The sequence below is a fragment of the Centrocercus urophasianus genome, unplaced genomic scaffold (genome assembly GCF_019232065.1).
Source record: "Centrocercus urophasianus isolate 14NV4802_14NV808 unplaced genomic scaffold, USGS_Curo_1.0 seq_29, whole genome shotgun sequence".
NCBI lineage: Eukaryota > Metazoa > Chordata > Aves > Galliformes > Phasianidae > Centrocercus > Centrocercus urophasianus.
In genome coordinates this window covers 10956563-10977835 of record NW_024884855.1, presented here as the reverse complement: position 1 = coordinate 10977835, position 21273 = coordinate 10956563, and the positions used below count along the sequence as shown (strand labels likewise).

Genomic DNA, 21273 nt, shown 5'->3' with positions numbered 1-21273 from the left:
CAGAAGCCGGACTCGATGGGGCGAGCGGGGCCGGGGAGCCCCGGGGCGGCCGTGGAGCCGGCGGGGACGTGGAAGCCCGTGGGTTCCGGGCGCGGTGCTGCGGAGAAGAGTGCCACGCAGTGTCCGTGCCGGGCCTTACAGCGGGCAGACAGCGCTGCGAGCCTCGCGGCTGCTCTCGTGTTGTCTTTTGCTCCCCGACGCTCACGGCTCCGCGAGGACACCCACCGGCTCTGCTCCCTGCTCCAGGCTCCCCACGTTTGCTTTCACCCATCTGAGCTGTGCCATCCCAATGCACGGAGGTTGCTTGCTGCTTCCTCAGGTGACCGCAGCCCGTCCTTACGCAAATATAAAGAAACATCTTTACATTTAAAAAACAGGGCTCACCCAGTCGCCCCCAGCAGCGCCTGTCATTTGGCAGCCTATGGGGCTGCTCTGGCCTCAAACACCTTTCGTGAAGTTCGTTGAAAGTCTGTCTGATAAAGGAAAAGCAATTAGGAGATGGCTTGGAGCTCAGGCTGGCTTCAAAGGCTCCGTGTGAAGCACGAAGCAACACCCAGAGCTTCTGAAGAACCTGAACCCACAGCATGCCGACAGCCCTCTCTGGGAGCCCTCACTGCCCACCTGCAAGTGAGACGCAGAGTGCTCTGCTTTGCAGGACCAGCCTCCTCGTGCAGAGCTCCTGGGCTGCAGTACAGCTCCTGACAGCCTCAGCAGGGTGTCAGCACGATGCAGAGGCCACGGGAGGTCCAAAGGATGGCAGAAGATGGCTGTGCTGCCCACGCTTGGTTTGCAAAGCACCACCGAGGGAGCACCCAGCTTTGCCTGGTGACGCTGGCAGCCCCTCACCCACGTTTTCACAGGCAAACCCCCACACTGACCTCCTTCATGAAACACGAGGCAAATGCCTGCAGTCTGATTTACATCTGACGCGGGATCCTGTTACATTCGAAGCAACCCCTGTCAACGCTGAATCTGTAACAATCAATAAAGAGAGAGAGTTTGTTTATTCGGTGTTGAGTTGTTGGTTTTTCGTTTTTTTTTTTTAGTGTTTTCTCATCCCTAATAGCGTTATTTTGCTGCTCCAAGTTTTTCGAGTTTTGTGATCGCCTCCCCTCCCTTCCTTGTTTTCTTTCAGGACAAGCTGTCTTCTTCTCGCATCTTTTCACCCGGCCACTGCAAATGTAAAACTGTAAATTGCGGGATTGTGCAAATAGCACTAATAGCATTTGCATAAAAATTGGTTGCGAAGAGCAATTAGCACTTCATTAATAATCAATGAAGGGCCAATTTACACATTGCCCAAAAGCAAATTGTAAATTCAATTTTGTCTATAATTGAGCATTTGGTGCTGGGCAACTGCACTGGGTGCCAGAAGAAACCCACACAGCAGTACGAGGGTCAAACCTCCATCAGTTCACATTTCAGGTATCTCCCAGCCCGGCTCCTTGGGCCCCAAGCCAGCACCTCGCTGACAAAGGAAGGATGCTCCGTGAGGTCCAGTGGTTTCAGCTTTCACAGAGAACACATCTCAGCCCATTACCAGCCCTGCTCACCTGCAGGCCCTACTGCAAGGAGCACGGATGCTGCTTACAGGGCAGAGGTCCTACTCCTGTCCCAGCGCACCCTGCGGTGCAGCCGTGGGGAAGGGGAGATGTCTGAAGGACGTGGGAGAAGAGACATCACTGCTGTGGTCCATAGACCTGCACATCTTCCTGCTGCAGTGTCAGCCAGCGCCCTGCAAGGGACACCAGAGCTCACCCAGAGGTAAAAGTCTCATGTGGGCCTGATGGGTTAAGTGAACGCTGTCCCATTCACTCAGTCTGCCCTCTGTTACTGCCATCCACACCTTTCTGAGACATCCCAAATGTGTGCAGCTGCTAGGATGCAAAAAACTCATTCATCCTTGCTTCTCCTCTTTGATTTCGCCATCACTGAGTCATTCCTGGGTTTCTTTGGGCCCTCAGGAGGTGTAGCCTTCAGTTCCCCCTCTAGCAGCATCCACAAAACCAGGCAGCTCACCCAGGGCTACAACTTCCCCAGTCCCAAATTCACTGCTATCTCATCCTCCACTTAAAAGGCACAGCCAGCTCTGCTTCCCGAATGGAGTCTGACTCTAAACCACTTGACATCTGAGGTTTCCTTATCACATTTTACGTGGATCTCATGAATCTGGTGAAAAGCCCGACGATCATTTAGCAGGGGTTGGTCGCTTTATCTATTTTCCATAATAATTTGAATATTATTACAATGGCACCTTTCATCTGGGGATATACATGCACTTTACATATGTTACATTAATTTCACCGATGAGCTGGGGAAGCACTCCTTATCCCTATTGTGTGGGTGAGGAAATGGAAGCACAGAGATGAAATACTGCTTGCCCAGTATCACGCAGGAAGTCTCTGACAGAGCCTGGAATAGAAATCACATCTCCCATGTCTTATGCAGGGGAATATCCTCACGTCCCTGCCCAGTAGCTGAGCCCTTAATCCAGACTAAGGCAACCACACAGGACCTGCTTTGCAAGAGCAGCGCAGCGCCGGCGATGCTCTGCTCTGAGACATCTCCCAAATTTCCCCCACCTTGAAGGCCCTCCGTGAGCAGCAGCTCCGGATTCTCAGGGGGAAGGAGGGGCTCCGGGAGCAGTTTCCATCTGAGGTGGATGTTATTGCTTGCTGTAAGCAGATGCTCGATGTGGGATGCTCAGGACTTCTCAGCTTTCACCCCACGCTGTCCCACCTCCCTTTCTCCTTGCCTGTTCAATCCACCTCCACTGAGAGATTGAATTTACAGTGGACTCGAACACATTTAAATCCATTTATTGCAAAATTACTTTTCAATAATTACATCACTGTGCTGACTGTGTTGCATAATGAAATTAGCGTGAGAGATATTAGGAAGAATATAAAATTATAAAAAATATTGAAATACCTCTTTCCCCGTCTGCCTTAGCACAGCCCATAGCTTAACTGGAAAACGACCGTTGCTCCTGGATGGGATTTAAATGCACCAAGTGTAATTTTATAACGTCTTTTATATAAATTAATTATAATGGTTATTGCTGCTTTACATTATTAGATTGAAATTTGCCTCCACTCCAGCGCCTCAAAAGAAAGCTGCACCCATCTTGCTCAGTGGTGCTGTGAGTTCCCATGGCACAGAGCCTTTCTCCCCACGTTGGCACCACCGACACGTTTGAGGTTTGGAGCTTTGGAAATGCGTTGGCATCACAAATCCTTCAACCCCAAACCCAGCCCAAGGCCCCGGCGCAGTGCTGGCAGCCCATGGGCATCACTGGCTGACACCCAGAGCAAAGGTTGCTTTTCTGAACTTCAGCCATACGGATGCCTAGGCTGGGTTAAGCAATCCCACCCAAAAGCTGTATCCAAAGAGCTAGCTGTGGTAAAGGAGCTTCATTTTGCCTATCCCCACTTTTCCATGCAGTCGTTGCATTTCTGCTCTAATATCTGGGTTATCACACACACACGCACACAAAACAGCATGGAAAGAAGGCACTGAGCTCCCAGGAGGCTAACGAGCTGCTCGATAGGCTGGACAAAACACCCTGGTGCAAAGCAGAACGAAGACACAGCAATGTGCTTTTACTGCCGCTTAATACTCAATAGAAGTCCAGTAATATTCAATTTGTGACGTTATTTGCACATTGAATTAATCGAAAGCTAAAGGGCTAATGAGTTATGGAAAGTAGCACATAGCTTAATTGTAACAACAAGGGCTGTTGGGCTATGCTCAGTCCTGGATAAAAATAACATTCTGCATCCAGCATTGCACAGCAGATGGGCAGGTCCTAAGGAAGTTGAGAAGTCCTGGCAAGCAGCAAACTGAACATTGCAAGCTATCGGAAAACCTGTTCTTTAAATACCCAAAGTTGCCCTTTTTTTTCCCCTCCTATTCCTCCCAAAACACCACAGTGTTTGATAAGCAAAGCTCAGAAATGCCATGATGACCAATGGGAAAAAAATAGAAATAAAAATAGTTGACCTTGTGCAGTTCTCTGAGGAGGTGATTGCGCCGTTCCCCACTTCAGAGGGTGCAGAACTCTCCCGAAAGCCTTCCCTGGGAAGAAAAGCCACAGAGGATCCCATCTTCTGCATGGCCTCGTGGATCCCAGCCCTCCTCTGAGCCCTTTATGTAATGTCATGGTGCGGACAGCTTGAATCATTAAATCACAGAATATCCTGAGTTGGAAGGAATCCATAAGCAGCACTGAACCCAACTCCTGGCTCCAGACAGAACTACCCAAAATCTGACCTAGGCAAAGAAAACAAACATGGAAAGTGACACAACCAGCAAACTCAGCCCCAGCATCCCCAGCTGGACTACACCAGCAGTCCCGCTCTTCCTCCCAGCACTGCTTTCCCCAGCTCCTGGATCAAGCATGGAGCTGGCAGGAGGAGGGCTGGAGCCCTGAGCCTCACACAGGGCAGGCTGGGGTCAGGAGCTCAAGAGGTTGCACCGTGTAATAGAAAAAGTGAATAAATCTAAACAGCACTTAATTTATTGACGAAATAAGAAAGTCTGTTTAATGTGGAAAACATAAGCAAGATCAATAGCAGAGAACGCAAATAACTAAAGCTATTGACACTTAAGTATTTTAAGCCTAATTGCAGGCATATGCACTTTCTAAGGGTATCTCACCTTCTAATAGCACCCTTGAGATTACGGGGTTAATTGATGCAGCTGTTTACTCCTGGCTCACGTGGTCCAGATTGGGATTCCCCGGAGGATGCTATTAAACTAAAGTGTTTAATGAAGTGCTAAAGAGTGGAGCTTCTAATATTCTCCCCTTGAAGGAAATTGAAAGGAAACGGGAGCAAACTTCTCTTCCCCAGGTAGGAACTGCAGCTCACATTGGAGAACATCACCTTATGGTCCTCATGGAGGGAGGCTCACATGCAGGGCCAAAGGGCTTCTTTAAACTGAGAAAGAAGCTCGGGCTTCTTTAGACTTAAGCTTTCTTAGACTGAGGCTGTGGGAAGGCATTTTGGTGATTTCCTCCTATGTCACAGGTAGGAGAGCAGACCCACCTGCATGCTCTGCATTTCACGGATGCCTTAACTTGACCATGGTGGGGCAAACCAAGACTGCCAGAAAAGAGGCTCTTAGAATCACAGAATCATGAAGGTAGGAGAAGACCTCTAAGAGCCCCAACCCCAACCCATCTCACCGTGCCCACTGAGCACGTCCCCCAGTGCCACATCTGTGCAGCTGTGGAACACCTCCACGATGGTGAGCCCAGCGCTCCCTGGCCAGCAATGCCAGTGCAACACAGCTCTTCCTGAGTAGAAATTGTTCCTGCTACCCAACCTGATTCTCCCCGGTGCAACTTGAGACCATCACCTCTCGTCTGCCAGCTAAGCACCATGAAGGCAGGTTTAAGCTAAGCTCTTTTATTTCACAAACAGAGCATACAGTCAGATAGCAGGGCTCTGCTGGTGTGTGCTAACTCATTAAATGACAGCAATTTAATTGCCTTCAATTGTCTGTCCAGCCCCTCCACCCCACGCTGGCTGCTGTCCCCCCTGGAGCCACTCCTCAGCCCTATGGGGACGATGTGGGAGCACCGCAGCCCCTGACACCAGTCCTGCAGTGCCGACAGCCAGGATGGAAAAACGAGGAGAGAGGAAAATTAGCAAAGAAACACGCAGCCAGCCTCAATGCCGATTCACTAAAGAATAATTATTGTCCTCTCACACGTCTTGCTTGTCCTTCTGACAAATAGAATATTTCTGAGAGAGCGCATCTCCCTTTAGCACCGCTGTCTCTCGCGCCCTTCCTCTGTCTCGCTAGCTCCGTCTCTGCCTCCCTGATACCAACTCTGACAAACCGTGCCATTCTGATGGAAAATTCATTAGTCGTCCTCTTTTTTTTTCCCTTTCCCATTTTCCCAGTCAGCTTCGCGCCTGATCTGTCAGCCTCTTCCATCCTGATTATCTGGAGACGCCAATTTCAAAGAGACATCTTAATAGTGATGTCAACGAATTAATTAGATGTGTTAATGAGCTAAAAGCAACCCAAATTAAATTAATGCAGTAATAAGCACAGACAGCAAAATTAGCTCCAATTTCTGTAAATGATTCTGAACTGTACACAACATCTCATCCTGCTAGAACATTACCATCCCCCAAAGCTAATCAAGAACTCCAGTGCAATTAACTGCTTAATTACAAAACACACACACAGCTCATAGATCCAGCAGCAGGAGGGGTGCGCCGCGCTTCCGAGTGAGCGGAGAAATTCTCTGCAACCAACACCATGCATCAGTCCTGCAGGAAAGGCTGTGGTCCCAGACAGGAGAACCCCAAGGAGCCCCAAAACGGGGTTATTTGGAGCCAGGGCAGGGAATGGGGCAGGCGTGGGGCTGGGAGCATCCCATGCTCTGGGCAGCAGCAGGGGATTGTGCGTGTGGCCAAGGATGCTTGTTGGCCAACCGCTCAGTGTTGGTTATTGTGTTGATCAGAGCAGGGGCTGCATGGCAAAGCCTAATTGTCCAGCTCTGCTCGTGTCCCCTGGGATGAGGTGGGAGCCACTAATAACATTGCGGAGCTGCTCAGGTATCTGATTAGTGCTAATTGCAGGCGGGAAGAGAAAGGGAAGGAGCGGATGGGGCTGTGATGGAGGGAAGGGGGATGAGGATGGTGGAAAGAGGGAATCGCTGAAGGGGACCGATGGGAATCCTCAGGATGGGGAGAAAGGGGAGCTGAGGAGGGGAATGATGGATGTAAACAGAAGAAAAAAAAAAAAAAAGGAAAGAAAAATCATGCAAACAAAGAACCAGAGCCAGAAACACAGAGAAGGAAGGTGAGATAAAAGGGCATTGTGCTGCCAGAAGCCATGGATCAGTGGACAGAAGGGTGATGGGGACATGCAGTCAGCTCTGTCCCAGCCCCACCATGCTGGTGGCACTGGGCTTAATGGGAAATGCTGGTGGGTGATACTGTTGGTGCAGAGATTGTGGAGTCATCAGCCCTCAAGCAAAGGAGGAATATTGCTGATAAAGAGGATAGCTTCCCTATGCCTTTCTGAAATACCTGTTGATATGGGCCTCTTGTGCTTTCTACAGACCATAAACATTCCTCTTGCCTATTCCTTCTGACAGCTCTCATGCCATTTCACAACAATCTAACTTTTCCCTGGGGCGGATAAACCAGAACTGTCCACCACTCAAAGAGCAAAACCAAAAATTGTATCACGCCAGAACAGGCGCTGTGCAAACAGAACCCCATGGGCTGTGATCTGCATAACTGGGTTTGAAAGGAGGTGCAGATCGTGGCAGCAAGAAACGGAGAGGCTCTTGGCTTTCTCTGCATTGTCCTCACAGTGTGTTGGGGGACCCATCATACACACCATGCTTTGGCACAACAGCCAACAGTGGTCAGGTCTTGGAGAAGAAAAAGCTCAAAAAGATGTTGGTTTTGCTGTTAATGATAAAAGGAGAGCTGAAGTCGGGCTAAGAATGGCACATAATGGAACACACTAAAAGCTCTATACCTGGCCAATTCCTCACAGCTCTCACTGTGATTTTAATAATTGGAGACATTTTTTAAGACAAATATCACTTTCATGGGGATGCTAAGGATGCCATTGCAGACTCTGGAGGCTTCGTACCGTGGCAGTGACAGACAAATTTCTTGCTCTCTGCTCCTGACATATAACTAAGGACCTACCTAATGGAAGAGCCCAATAAAAATAAGATGTTTCAGAAAGCACATGCTGAAACGATCTTCTGGAATTGGGCCTAATAGCAAGCCCTCTGTGCCAGGAATATGCAGCTCATCTTCATGCCGTTTCCTCTCTTCCCAACTTTATAAACGGGGCAATACGATGCACTCTCCAACTAGAAAAATCAATGGAGATTTCCTTGGCCAGGAGCCCCACGGGCAGCCTGCAGCAGTGCAGGACAGGTCCAAGGGGGGGAGACTCGTCTGTAACGCCACAAATTGACCTCACTTTAAAATGCTGGTCCTTGACATGTCAGCATATGTCTGAAGAACCCGCGGTGGACTTGGCAGGTGGCTGTGATGTGGTGAGTACTAGGTAGGAGAAACACTTCTGAAACAGAAGTTAATGCTTGCCGGGAGAACAAGGAAATAATTGTGTCAAAACAAGCCTTAATCACTGAGTGTTACCTGTTTCTCAGTGCACATGAGTTTGCAAACACGTTTCCCATCAAAGCAAACAAGAAACACGGGCATTGGTTGGTGTGCCTTGAGAAGAAAATACTTTTCACAGGTGCCTCCTTGCTGCTGCCTGATCAATCTGCCGTCTCCTTGTATTTATTCACGATTTCTTAAACTACTGCAGCAATATCGACATTAAATACAGCTTTGGCTTATTTTTTTTCATTCATTTGTATTTTAAGTTGGCTTTATCAACCTCTCCTTGGCTTGCTCCTGCACACATAACCCACGTTTCCTTCCCAACTCCTTACTCCTGCTCCAGGTAATCACAGCACAGTCATCTTCTGCTCCCGGTGCCCTGGATGAGCTGATTTAAGACCTCACTGGGGTACGGCATGCTGTGTAACTCAAGGCAGGTAAGGGCTAAGTCTCTTTGTCCCCTTTTCTATCTCATTGCTCCCACAGTGCCATGCCTGGCTGGCGCTGTGCAGCCCACCTCTACCTTCCACCCATCCCTTCTCAAACTTCAGCTCATCAAGAGAAGGATGGTGCTCGCCCTTCTCTCCAGCTATCTTCCTTTTTCTCTTTCTCTTCCCCATCCCCACCACGGGTTCATACTCCTCCCTCCTTGTGCTCTGCTCCCTGATCACTGCTTCCCCTCTTGTCATATTCCTCACGGGGAAACAACCTGTCACACTCGTAACCTCTTTGCACCAAAAGTGTTCTTTGATCTCTGCAAACCACATTTGATGCTGAAATCCTCGATATTAATATCTTTTGTTTGTGTGTCAATGTTCTCTAGAATCTAATTAAGCAATGTTTTGAGAGCATTATATATGTTTGAACAATTTGGCGGAGCAGACAATATGAGCTATTGACCTGCAAGGATAAATGGTGCTTGCGGATTCAGAGAACTGACACGTGCCTGCTTCTGTATGCCATTTCTTCTGAAATATGTGCATGTGTAAAAAGGCCTTTTCTGTAATAATCTCTGCAAGGCTTAATCAAGGAATTTCCCCCACTCTTTGCTGCAATTGCAAAGCGGCAGATTCAGCAGGGCAGAACAGCAGCAGGTTGCAGCCAGAGAAAACAATAATAACATAAAGCAGAGCGAGTTCCACCCAAACGCTAATAACAGAGATTATTCAATCAATAGGCTCTTGCTATGAATGAGCAGGCTAAATTGCCTTTGAATGATGTAAAGATTGACAAAGTATAGGTCAGTGTAATACAACCACTTACCCTAATTTGACTTCAGCCGTCTGAATGGCAGCACGGGCTGGCAGTGGGGTCAGGTCCATGGAGTGATGCTCAGCTTGGCCTCTAGGGATGCTGGCAGGTGGATGGGGCCTGGAGAGGGGCTCAGAAGAGGGAAGGGAGGAAGAAGAGCAATGGCAGAAGCTCAGTGTTTCTGAGCTTCCTCCACCTCAACAGCAAAGCCTGGTCAGATGTAGATTCTGGGTTAGAGTTGGCCCTTTGTTAAGGAGAGCAGCACATCGATGGTGATGCTGGGAGATACCCACTGGGAAGGGGTGGCAACGCTGGGCTCTAAGAGGCTTCCCAACGCTGGGTTGGACGTGCTGTAGAGATGCAGCCTGGAGAACAGCAGAGGGGAAAACTCATGCTGTACCACACTTCTGGGCCTGCCAGGAGGCACAACCCATCACTGGAGCTGCTGATGTGCCTCTGCTCTCAGCAAGAACAAAGCTCCAGGACAGGCAGAACAGAAGTCTTACCCATCCAGCACAGCGAACTAGCAGAAAAGGATTCTGCCCCCCTGAGCAAGGCAGGGGCCAAGTCTGTGTCTTGTTTTCCCTTCCCAAGAGGCGCAGCCAACACAACTGTCCCATGTGCAGAACCCTTTCTAAACAGCACATGAAAGGCCTTACACAAGTAGTTATTAATATTAATAATAATAATTGTTGTTGTTACTAAGCCAACTACAAAAATAATTTTTCAGAGAAACAAAGTGCCCTGTCTCCCGGTGATAGATGGCAATGATGTTGGAAATTACTCACAGTGTGAATCTGGTTTCCAGTCTGGTTCCTTTCAATAAATTACAGGCTCGAGCCTGGAGTGTGCACGGTTTTAAAGTAAATACAAAGTAGGCAGGAAGTCTATTCCCCCATCAATTTTGCTCGCAGCCATTTGGGGTTTTCTCCAAATATCCCCCAGCAATTCTCAGCACATTTAGCTGGGGTGGTGGGGCTGTGCACGGGCAAATGGGGGTCCTGGTGAAAACTGGGGTGCTGGTGCAAACGTGGGCATTCCTTGGCCATCTCAGCCCAGCACCGTGGCGTCTCCCCCCGCCGTTTCCGACTCCCTCTGCACATTCTTCAATTTTACACTTTTTTTTTTTTTTAATTTTTGGGGGTTTCACCGCTGCTGTTTATCCGTTAAATTCCTTCCAGATGGGGCTGTGCTTTTCCTCCTTGCTTTACGCCGGCAGCGCACAGCGGCTGCCCACCAGCAGGTGTAGGGCTGGGCGCAGCATATGCCGAGGGTTTGGCAGAGCCGGCTGCCCGGCAGCTCCTGCGTGCATCTCGCCGGGCAGCGCTCAGCTGGGACCTGGAGCTCCTCACAAACACCATCTGGCCTTGGCAGGCCCGTGGAGCCCTTCCCAGCGCTGGCAGCCCGTGCGGATGGATGGACAGACGGACGGATGGACGGACAGATGGACAAAGGGATGAAAGGATGGATATGTGGATGGAGAGACGAATGAATGGACGGATGGGTGGGGATGGATGGATGGACAGAGGGACAGCTGGACGGACAAATGGACAGGCGTTGGGCAGATGGACGGACAGACAGATGGATGGAGAGGTGGATGGATGGATAGGCAGATGGATGGATGGACAGACAAACAGATGGATGGACAAGTAGACAGGCAGACGGATGAATGGACGGACTAATGAATTGATGGATGGACCGATGGATGGACAAAAGGACGGATGGATGGAAAGATATGCAAGCACCCAAAAAATAACGAGCAGCAGAGGAAAGCAGAGGGAGACTCACAGGAAGAACTGCTTCTTTTCCACTGTGTGTACCGAGGGATCATTCCCACACACCAAGATGGCCTCTGCAAAGCCAGCACAGTGAGACAGGAATGGGCAAATCTTTCCAGAATGCTCTTGGCTTGCAAACAGCTTGGAAAAAAAGGTTTGCTCACTCCCCTGAAACTCTCCAGTCAAATAGCAACAGATACTTCAACAGATATGCCTGGGAACATCAGTGGGCAGTATCCAAGCTCTGTGCCTCCAGGCAACAGCATCCCTGAGGGTAGCAAAAGACTCATTTTTACTCTGATGCTGCAGGTGAAGAGGTGTTATGGGTCCACATCTGAGCAGTCTACCATTGCCTGCCTCCATTCCAGTATTCTTCCATCTCCCTTGAAGACTTCATTTCTTCTAGTCAGGTCCACCACAAACTGTCTCATCAGTACAAGCAGCTTGCTCCCACACAGAGACATCAGCCATTCAAGACACTTGTGATTGAATGGCTTGAACCCTGGAATCCTGCAATCTTATGGGAAACGATTTTCATCTGGAACTGCATAAAGAACAGAATCATAGAACCACTGAGGTTGGAAAAGAACTCTGGGATCACCGAGTCCAGCCCCAGTCCAAGACACCCAACTATGGCCCTCGGTGCCACATCTCTGCAGTTCTGGAACACCTCCAGACAAGGTTACCCCGCCTCTCCCTGGGTAGCAGAGCCAGTACATCACCACTCCTTCTGAACATATATTGCTCCTACTATCCAACCTGACCATCCTCTGGTGCAACTTGAAGCCATCACCTCTCATCCTGTCACTAAATACAAAGCACGTGAAGCCCCCATTGCAGCAGAGCAGAGCATCTCACCAGATCCAATTCCTGCTGCTGCCCAGCAAACCCCGGTTGCAGTCAAATTCACACAAAATGTCTTGAAGACAAGCGTTGGTGACACTGCACTGAGCCTCACCAACACATCAGCCAACAGAGCCAGAGCCCCTTGTTACAACCTTCTCTCTTTTGAACAGGACGCCATCTGCCTTCCTCCCTGCCACATCCCACCCTCCAAACTTCAAACCAAACCAAATGGATTTGTTGAAATATCCAAACCTGTGAACCCACCCCACAGAGCACAAAACACTGCGTTTCCCACCCAGCCACTGGAGCGTTGCTGATTTATACAGAGGCGTGCAGCGCTGATGTAGTGTTTCAACAGATACATATCTCCATTCTGCAGTTATTTCACACATGGAGCGGTGTCAGGACAGGCTGACCTCCTGCCTCCCTGCATGGCGCTGTCTCCTGGGCAATGCCAGCCTGAGAGGGCATGGACAGAGGAGGAGGAGGAGAGACAGATGCTTCCCAGGCAAACAGAGAGGGGCAACGGGAGAAGAGAGCCAACAGGGACGGAAAGGAGCATGCATACACACAAAGGCAGGCAGACAAAGGGAGTGCAGGGACAGGAGCTGCAGAAAGGACTCAGCTCAGCGAGGGCTGCTCTGGGAGCTCTGTGCAGGATGCATCCAAACAGCATCCTGACGCAGCCCTGTGATAAATATTCGTTGTGCCTGGCTCTATGGCTTCAGTTTCCACCAGGTTCACCTCAATTCTTGCAGAAAATGTGCCCCAGTGTCCCTCACACCGCTCTGGCCTTCCTCCTCCTGATCTCCCATAGCCCCACTCCCGTGCAGCAAAGGAGAGAATTCTCTCTCATCAATCAGGATTGTGTTTCTCCCATGCCACGTAAATAATTTAGAAGCACAAGCATCCATGGCACTGCTTATGTGCAGCCCAAACCCAGTGCCAGGAATCTTGGGAAAAGGGCCCAATAATATTGTACCAGTCCAGAGTAATTAAAGTGCATCATTACATATAAATTTGTAATTAAACACTTTAACGTAATCATCCCGCACAGCACGATTCCTGATGAATTAATTAAAAGAACTCCAGAAATTAATGTTTTACTTGTCACCATTGTTGTGCTAGCTGTAGCCATCTCCCTGACTATTCCTGCAGCATGTTGTGAAGTAATTATGTCATTACTGGGGAACGGAAAGGCTCAAAGTCCCAAAAGAGGAGAAACTTGAAACAAAGTGCAGACAGCAACCACAGAAGGCAGAAGTGGAGAAGCACCAGCAGAGGATGGGAGCACCTTGCTGACTCCCACGTGTGTGCCATGTGTGAGGGTGCTCCCATGCTTGCTCAGGACAGGTCACCGCCTCCCAGATCCCTCCCTTATACCTCATGTTCCATTGCATTGCACTGCATGTTCTGCTTCAAACATACCGGACAATTCAGAGCCCTCAGGACCGGCCACGTCCTCCCATCCTGATGGAGACGATCCCCCGGATGCACCCCCAGCATCATCTGCCGGGGTTAAGGGGTTACAGCTGAACCTAAATGGAATTGCTGGATGCAGCAGGCATTGCTGTCCATCTATCTGTCTGTGTGCGTGCGCACGCATACATCTGCATGCAGTGTGCAGCTCTGTGCCAAAAATCCTGCCTGGGGCTGCAGGGTGCTACCACCAGCCAGAGCCCAGGCACTGACTGACAGCAAGGAAAATGGAAGAAAAGAGAAAATGTAAGGAGAGGAGAGGAGGCGGAGAGGGAGATGGGCCCATCAATGTGCTCCAGGACGGACTGCCAGCCAGCTGCATGGGGTCACCCATGGCTGCAGCACTCCCCATCCATATTTACACACTCAGGAAGGAATAGATTCTCCCACAGCATATTTCCCATGAATTATATTCCCAGTGCTGGTTACTATCACTTCTCATCCTTCTAGCAGTATCCTGGGCATCGTCTCAGTCTCACTCTGGTCTCACTCCGGTTTTCAACCCATGCAAAGCCCTGAAGTGCTCACAGCTCAGCTTGCTGGGGAGGAGCAGAAAAATTGTGGCTTTTTTGGGGTGAAGCGTGGGCAGAAAGCCAGCATCTCCAGGCTGACTCAGTTTCCCAAACTAGAGATGACATTTAAGTGAGGCATTAGTTAACATTTGTGCAGCTCTTTGAAAAAGAAAACGCTTGAGGCTTTAAACACCGCCAGTGGGAACAGATCAACAAGATTTCTAACCCTTCTGAAAAATTAAAGCTTTTGCCAATTAAGCTGGCAAATGCATGGACGTGAATCTAAAAACCTCTTGAGCTCGAGACCAAGATGGGAGCCTCCTGAGAGCAGCTCTCCTGCTGCTCCTCGTGCTCACCATGTCAGAGATGGAGCAGGGAGCCCAGCCACGCACTGCCCAGCAGCCACACGCCTGCAGCAGAGATCTGCCTGCACAGAGCTGCTGCTCCTCACGTCGCCACGTACAGCAGGAACGTGCAGATAACGTTGCCTCCTAGATTGCTTCAACTGACATTGCAAAAATGTCATCGTAAAGCGTAATTTCCTTTAATTTTTCAATTAGCCCTCTAATTTGGGTTGCAGCTCCGACGCCACGAGCTACCAGGGATCTCCAGATATATTCACACCAATATACCTATTGCCTACATTTGGGTGATGTCTATGGCTTCAGTGATTAAATCTCCTCATCAGCTCTGGAGCAGCCGTGATGGATGGCAAAGCAAAATGTGTGACACCTGAACATCCTTCCTTATCCCTTCCTGGCTTGGCCCTGCTGATCAGTGCCCAGCTGCAGTGGGACACCACATCACTGCGTGCTTGGGATGCAGCCTTGTGCATATCCCTGGACAGGGGAAAGGATAAAACCCACATGTGTAAGCACAGAAAGCATACAGGCATCACACATCTGGACAAGGATAAGGGCAAACACCCACATCATTGCAGGATCTGAAAACCAGAAGCCTCCAGCAGCACGGTGTGCATGCAGTGCACTGATGGACATGGCACACATGCTATGATGCATTGCCTGAGCACAGGCACCCAAAGCAACGCCACCTCCAGGCGCCAGTCCTGGATGAAACCATTTATTCCATCACCTGCAGTGGCCACTCAGTCCTTCAGTGCCACCACAGGGATGGGGCAACCACAGCCCCACTCACCCCACACACACATTTGCCCCAGGAAGGGTCCAGCTTGCAGTGCTGGGGGCTCTTCCTGACCCTTCCCCATCCCTGTAGGAAAGCCTTACCTTTCGGAGCAAGTCCAAGATATTAATTAAGATAAATCTACCTCAATTTTGAGATTCTCTTATCATGTAATTTATCAAAATTATGTTAATTATTTCTGTAGGGCAGCAAAATTATTACCTCTTCCGTGTCTGATTTGTATTAATATTCATAATTTAATAATTCAGCATCCAAGCCATCTGGTTTGGGGAGCCACGCTCCTTCCCCTCCCTCTGCCGAAGCCAAACTGCTGCAGCCTCACCGCTCCCCAACGTTCCCCACCTAAAATGCAGCACCATCTCTGCCACTGCCATCCCCCAGTGTGGCTGTGGAGCCTTGTGGGTCCCACAGCCCGGAGAGCAGAGCAGCCCCTGCCCTGTGCTGGGCTGAGCCTCTGTCACCGGCGCTGTCTCAGCCCGGCAGGTGAGCTCAGCTGAATTGACATTTTCCACACTTTGTGATTTTTACACTGTAATTTGACATAATTAATGCCTACATTACTGCTGATAATTTAGCTAGTTAATTAAACTCGGAGGAGATAATTAAGGAGAGGCTACTGCTTGGACTGCTAATTGTTTTTGTCATTATTTTAGGGGCCCGACAGCTGCCGGCTGAGTCATCCTCCCCATCAGCTGACGGCCGCACGTGAGCGGTGCTGCGGGCGCAGGGCTGGGGGCAAAGCGGTGCGTGCAGATGGCGAGGGGCTCTGCGGTGTGCAGCCCCACGGCTGAGGGCAGGCGGTGTGGTTCTGTGCTGGAAAGCAAAGGAAAGTTGTCAAGAGGTGGATAGCAGTCAAACATTGGATTGGGATGCCCAGGGAGGCGGTGGGCTCATCGTCCCTGGAAGTGTTCCGGAACTGAGGAGATGTGGCACTGAGGAACGGCTGGAAGGCATGGTGGGACGAGCTGCCTTGAGCTCGGGGATCTTACAGCTCTTTCCCAACCTTAAGGACTCTGTGATTCTACAATTCTATGATTCTACAAGAGCATGCCCAATGTCTTCCTCCTCTGTGTCACCGGACCATGGAACACCCTGTGTGCCATCAGCTCGTGGTGCACAGGGCACACGTTGGGGCTCACATGGAGCTGAAGCACTCGCTGCCTGGCCTGCCAGTGAGCAGAGCAGAGGCCTGCAATTCCCTGTGTATCAGTGCCATCTCCTCATCCTGGACGTAAGGAAAACCAATCCTTACCCTTACCCTCCTGCACTAGCAGCACCATGTGGCTTGGCAGCACGAGATTTCTCATTTTTGGGAGCTCTTCATCTGCAGATAAATCCCTAGTCAAAGCAGAAGTAGACAGGTGACAGCCCCACCTGGTCCCCAAAGAGAAAAGCACATCGTCGGCGCCGTGTCCCTACTCTCTGTGCCCTTGGTCTTGCAGAGCCCTGTGCCAGCCCCCATCAGTACCCCATACACCCATACAACCCCTGCACCTCTCTGCTGACCCACACATTGCTGCACAACTCCCCCCACTGCCTGGCTCCCTCTGTGCTTTGCACTATGATCCTGACTTCACAATCCAGAGATAGGGAAGGAGAATGGTGATTAGCAGATGCCCCTCAAATAATTTGATTAATCACCTAAGCCTCATTCAGTACTGCTGGCATCCTCCAAATCAAAGCCTCTCTTGCAATGCTGTGACAAAAAAACATGGAGCTGTGGAAGGGTTCAGCCAAGCATGGACCAACACGGGAGCTGGCAAAATGTTCCCTCAATATCTCTGCAGTCAGAGGCACGAGATGTGTAACAAATTTCACAGGGGCACATCTCTCCATGTTAAGAGGAGACACTTTGATTTCTGCCTCTCTGCATCTCCAACAGCAACTCCAGCCCCATCCTCCTGCACTGGTTGACTTCTGGTGGAACCTAAAGATCCTCTGCACGATGGGCTGCACAGACAGCACCACGGAGCACCTCAACCCAAACAGGACCATACGTGTAGGCTGCTCCAAAAGTAATGCCTCCTATTTATCTCCACGGAAATTACGACAGCTACAGGGAGCACAACAGCACTAACTGATGGAGCGAATTCTCAACTACAAAGCACTATTTTTCAACGCAGTCACCATCCTTAGCCACGAGTTTTCACCAGCAGTGAACAAGAGCCTGCACGTTGCTCTTGTAGATATCTGCACCAAGCAGAACTGTTGTCACTGCTGAAATGCAGCACCCACATGCCCAAGCTGGGATTTGTCCCCCAGAGCTGCCCACATGGCAGCTTGAAGGCGCTCGTGGTGGGGATGCATGCAATGCACACGGAGATCTACAGCTGAGCAGAGCCTGCGGCTGAAATGCAGCAGAATTTCACGCTGCCCTTTCACCTCTCCTCCTGCTATCTCCCAGCAAGATGAATCCCTCAGCTCCGACAAGCTCAGCATCACCGTTCTGCAGAGCCAAGCTGCCTCCTCCGAGCCCATCCTCAGCACACACAGGAGCAGTGCCCTTAGCACCGGAGGGAGCGAGACGCAAAGGAAGAGCATTAGGTGGAGTGAGAGATAGCAAGAGCACGGCCGTATCAGACGTCTCCAGGCAAGATAACACGATAAATAATCAATCAATCCCTACAAAATCCTTAAGTGCTTGATGTATCCTCCTGCAAATTGAATCACTTCTCCTACCAGGAAGTTCTCTCTTGTAAATAAATGAGAGCAGAAATGGCCCATATTGAAAAATAATGTTGTTAAAACCACTGATTAAGTTTTACACAAGCATATGAGAGGAAACTAAAAGGTTTTAGCTTTTTAATTTAAGAAATGAGGAATATGATATAATTTCAATTTGTGATGAGATAAGATGTTCTCGATATTGTGGCTTCAATTGGATTATATCCTAATGTACTTTTATAAAGTGTCAGGCTAGCTGCAGATTAAGGTATGTGTGTAATATTCTTTATTAACAATTTAATGGACTTGCTTTCACTCTATCCATCTTAATCAGTGTTTCCAGTCCACCTGGGAGATCTAGTTAGTGCAGAACCTGAAACTCCAACCTGATGAAAGAGGGAACTCAGTGATCCGTCAGTGTCAAAAACGAGAAGGAAGCACTGATAAAAGACTGCTGAGGATCATCTTTAACCTCCTGTCATCGGCTCCACTCCAAAAGCGCTCAACCACCGCTCCTGGAGTCACTCAATGAGACAAATGCCCTCCTCAGCCCCACGTCCTTCTCCTGCCAGAATATTAAATGGCCTTTTGGCAGCTCACAGGACTTGCTGCGTCACCAAACCCAGTGGCCTGGTCTGGAGCGATTCACTCCATAATCCCATTTTACACTCAAGCAGTGGTGTGAGAGCACCCTGGCCGTGTGGGCTCTCCAGCTTTCACCCACAGCCCTGCCTTGGTTGGAGGCTTCCAGCTCATTTCGTTCTGTGATTTATTCATGGCAGGTTTATATCTGCACGTACTGGTATCAGTATTGGCCTTTAGCTTAACTAGCTCTTCTCTCTCCCTCCTGTTTATCTGCCTGTGCAATCACATCTCTCAGCCTTCATGTGGTTAGGCTGCATCAGCCGTGCTTGTTCAGCCACCTCAGAGGGACATCCTGACACCTTCGCCACTCTCTGCATCTCTTCCTCTTTTCCAGAGGTGCCATCTCTGCACACAGCTCCCAGCAGCTTCTATTGAGCAACCTCTCACTCCAGCATGGCACTGAGGAAAGGCAGAGCCAGGGCAGCCCCCCAGGCATCCTCCTCTAGGCAAAGGGCATAAGATCTCAGCACAAACAGCCCCCAGCACAGCCACAAACTCAGACAGCACCCAATGACCTCTATTTGGGCTGCAGCACAACTGGAGCCTGGCTATCAGCAGCTACCTGGCTGGTAGCCCCTTTTCCTGCTGCCTGCACTGCCATGCACACACACAGCCATCACCCGACGCGCGGAGCAGCAGCCTGGTAAATAATGGTCCATCAGGAAAGAAGTGTCTATACATCTCATCTCCTTTAATTCACTTGCAACACGGTGATTCAGTGAGGGTGGGTCGGTCGTAGCTGCAGGTGCTCCCGGACCGGGGAGGAGCACAAAAATGAAGTTGTTTGTGGCTTTTGATTCCATCCCTGGAATTATTTACAGCTGCAGGCAATATTAAACTATGTAGAGCAAGTGTCCTCATTTACATGCTAATTCATTTATACCCTCTGGATTGATTTCTCCAATTCATTTTCAGCCCACTAACTCTTCTGATATGAATTATATTATCACCTCCAGAACGGCAGCAGGGAAATGTGACGAAGCCACCCCGGCTCTTCTGATCTCTAATTGCCCTCACTGCTCGGAGCTGGCGTGGCCAGCTGCAGCTCCACTCCCTGCCCGTGGGCCCCACATCCGCTCCATGCCAGCAGACAAAGGCTGTGCTGACAGTCCCACCTCCAGGGCTCAAACCTGGGGAAGGTCTCAGACCTCCGGCTTGCTGCTGCCTCTGGAAATCATTCCTTCTTTCTGCCCGGGAGGAGCATTTCAGAGAGCAAAACCAAAGTGTGTCCACATCTTCCAGCAGACAGACCTGGAATTAATTCTAGATTTCACGAGGGCCTCTCTGAGGCTTCTCAGCAGCCTCAAATCACAACAGACGGATGCAACACATCCCCAGTTCTCCCTGCCTTGGGAATGAAGCACTCACATTGAGAGGACATATTGTCATCACAGAATGATAGAATCACAAGGCCGGAAACAAGATCATCTAGTCCAATCATCCTCCCACCACCATTGCTATCAGAAGCTACTAAACTACATCTTGTAGCTCCCCATCCAGATGCCTCTTGAACATTGCCAGAGACGATGACTCCACCACCTCCCTGGGCAGCCATTCCAGTGCCTGACCACCCAGGGGCTGGAGAAGAGCAGGGGCTGCCCATAGGAAGCAGCAGGACTTGTCAGTGTCTCTGATGGATGGGTGTGGACGAGACATCCTTTACCTTTATTTGGTGGCAAATCCAACAGCTGGTCTCACTTCTCTGGAAGACCTGGCTGAGATGTCGAGGCAACAGTGAGGAAGGGAACCACCTCCTTGCAGTGACCTGTGAGCCTGCAGGACACCAGCCTGCTACCAGGGAAGGAGAAGAAGCCAGCAGTCAATGGGGGAAGGTGTGACCATCAAATCCCTTCCAACCCAAACCGTCCTACGACTCTATGTGGAGTGCTGCAGGGTGCAGGGCAGGCTTTCCCTTCTCCCTTACAATAGCAATGGAGTTCTGCAGAAGTTTAAATCTCAGCTTCCATAACCAGGTGGATTTCATCAGATAGATGCCCCACTGACTACCTGTAACATCATTTTTAATCCTGCACCAAACATACAGAGCAGACTGCTCAGGAAATCCAGTGAAATCCTACCCCTTCTCACGGCGGGCCTTTCACTGTTATTGCTGATGATGTTTGTCCTGTGGTTTATTACTGAACGGGAGGAAAGCATTTTGCATGGGGCACCTTCTGCAATAGGCTGTTCTCATAGTGCTGTCTTGGAGCTCAAACATACAAAGAGCTGCCAGCCCAAAGCACTGAGCTATGGATGGTTTAAAGGCAAGGTGAGCATCCCCACCCCGTCTCCCAGAAGGAAGAGGAAGGCTGGGTTTAATGTTTTGGTTTCAAGCTCAGAAGCATTCAGTGCTCAGAACGAGGTGATTTGGAGAACTGTGTTTTTATGTCCTTAATTTGGCCATCAAGAAAACTGTATCAAGAGTTCGGACAGCCTACAGAATGCAGGACAGCATCCTTTCACTATGTAACAACTCATAGTTCAAAAACATTGTGCGTTTACAAACATGACAAAATAAATAAACGTGGGATTTATACAACTGTTCTGGGATCGTTGTCCCTCCACGTGGAGCATGGGTTGGCGTTCCTGTAGCACAGTTTGCTCTCTAATCCCGTGTTTCAGCACTGCTTACCTTGCTGGCTATGGGTGAACTCACAGTAAGGAACTGGTGATGCTCTCATGCAGAGCGCTTGCACATCCTCTGCCTTGCAGCCAGATTCGGGTGTTAGTCCTGCAGAAGGGGAATCCACCTCCTGCAGCTAGAGTGAGCTGCAGTCAGATGCTTTGACATATGCCCTTCAGAGCCCATTGCAGTGT

The 21273-nt window shown here is 49.8% G+C and overlaps 1 long non-coding RNA gene across 3 annotated transcripts; it reads right to left on the bottom strand.

Moving 5' to 3' along the window:
• Positions 1 to 357: 357 nt before the first annotated feature.
• Positions 358 to 21273, bottom strand: LOC122165102. Of its 3 annotated transcripts, XR_006170391.1 has the most exons (6): positions 20120 to 21273; positions 9384 to 11693; positions 4003 to 4272; positions 2932 to 2989; positions 1554 to 1735; positions 358 to 972 (listed from the first exon to the last, which is right to left on the bottom strand). It is a non-coding gene; the product is annotated as an uncharacterized LOC122165102 (long non-coding RNA). The 3 variants fall into 3 exon arrangements; XR_006170389.1 differs by lacking the exon at positions 20120 to 21273 and having other exon boundaries at positions 9384 to 12205; XR_006170390.1 differs by lacking the exons at positions 1554 to 1735; positions 20120 to 21273 and having other exon boundaries at positions 9384 to 12205.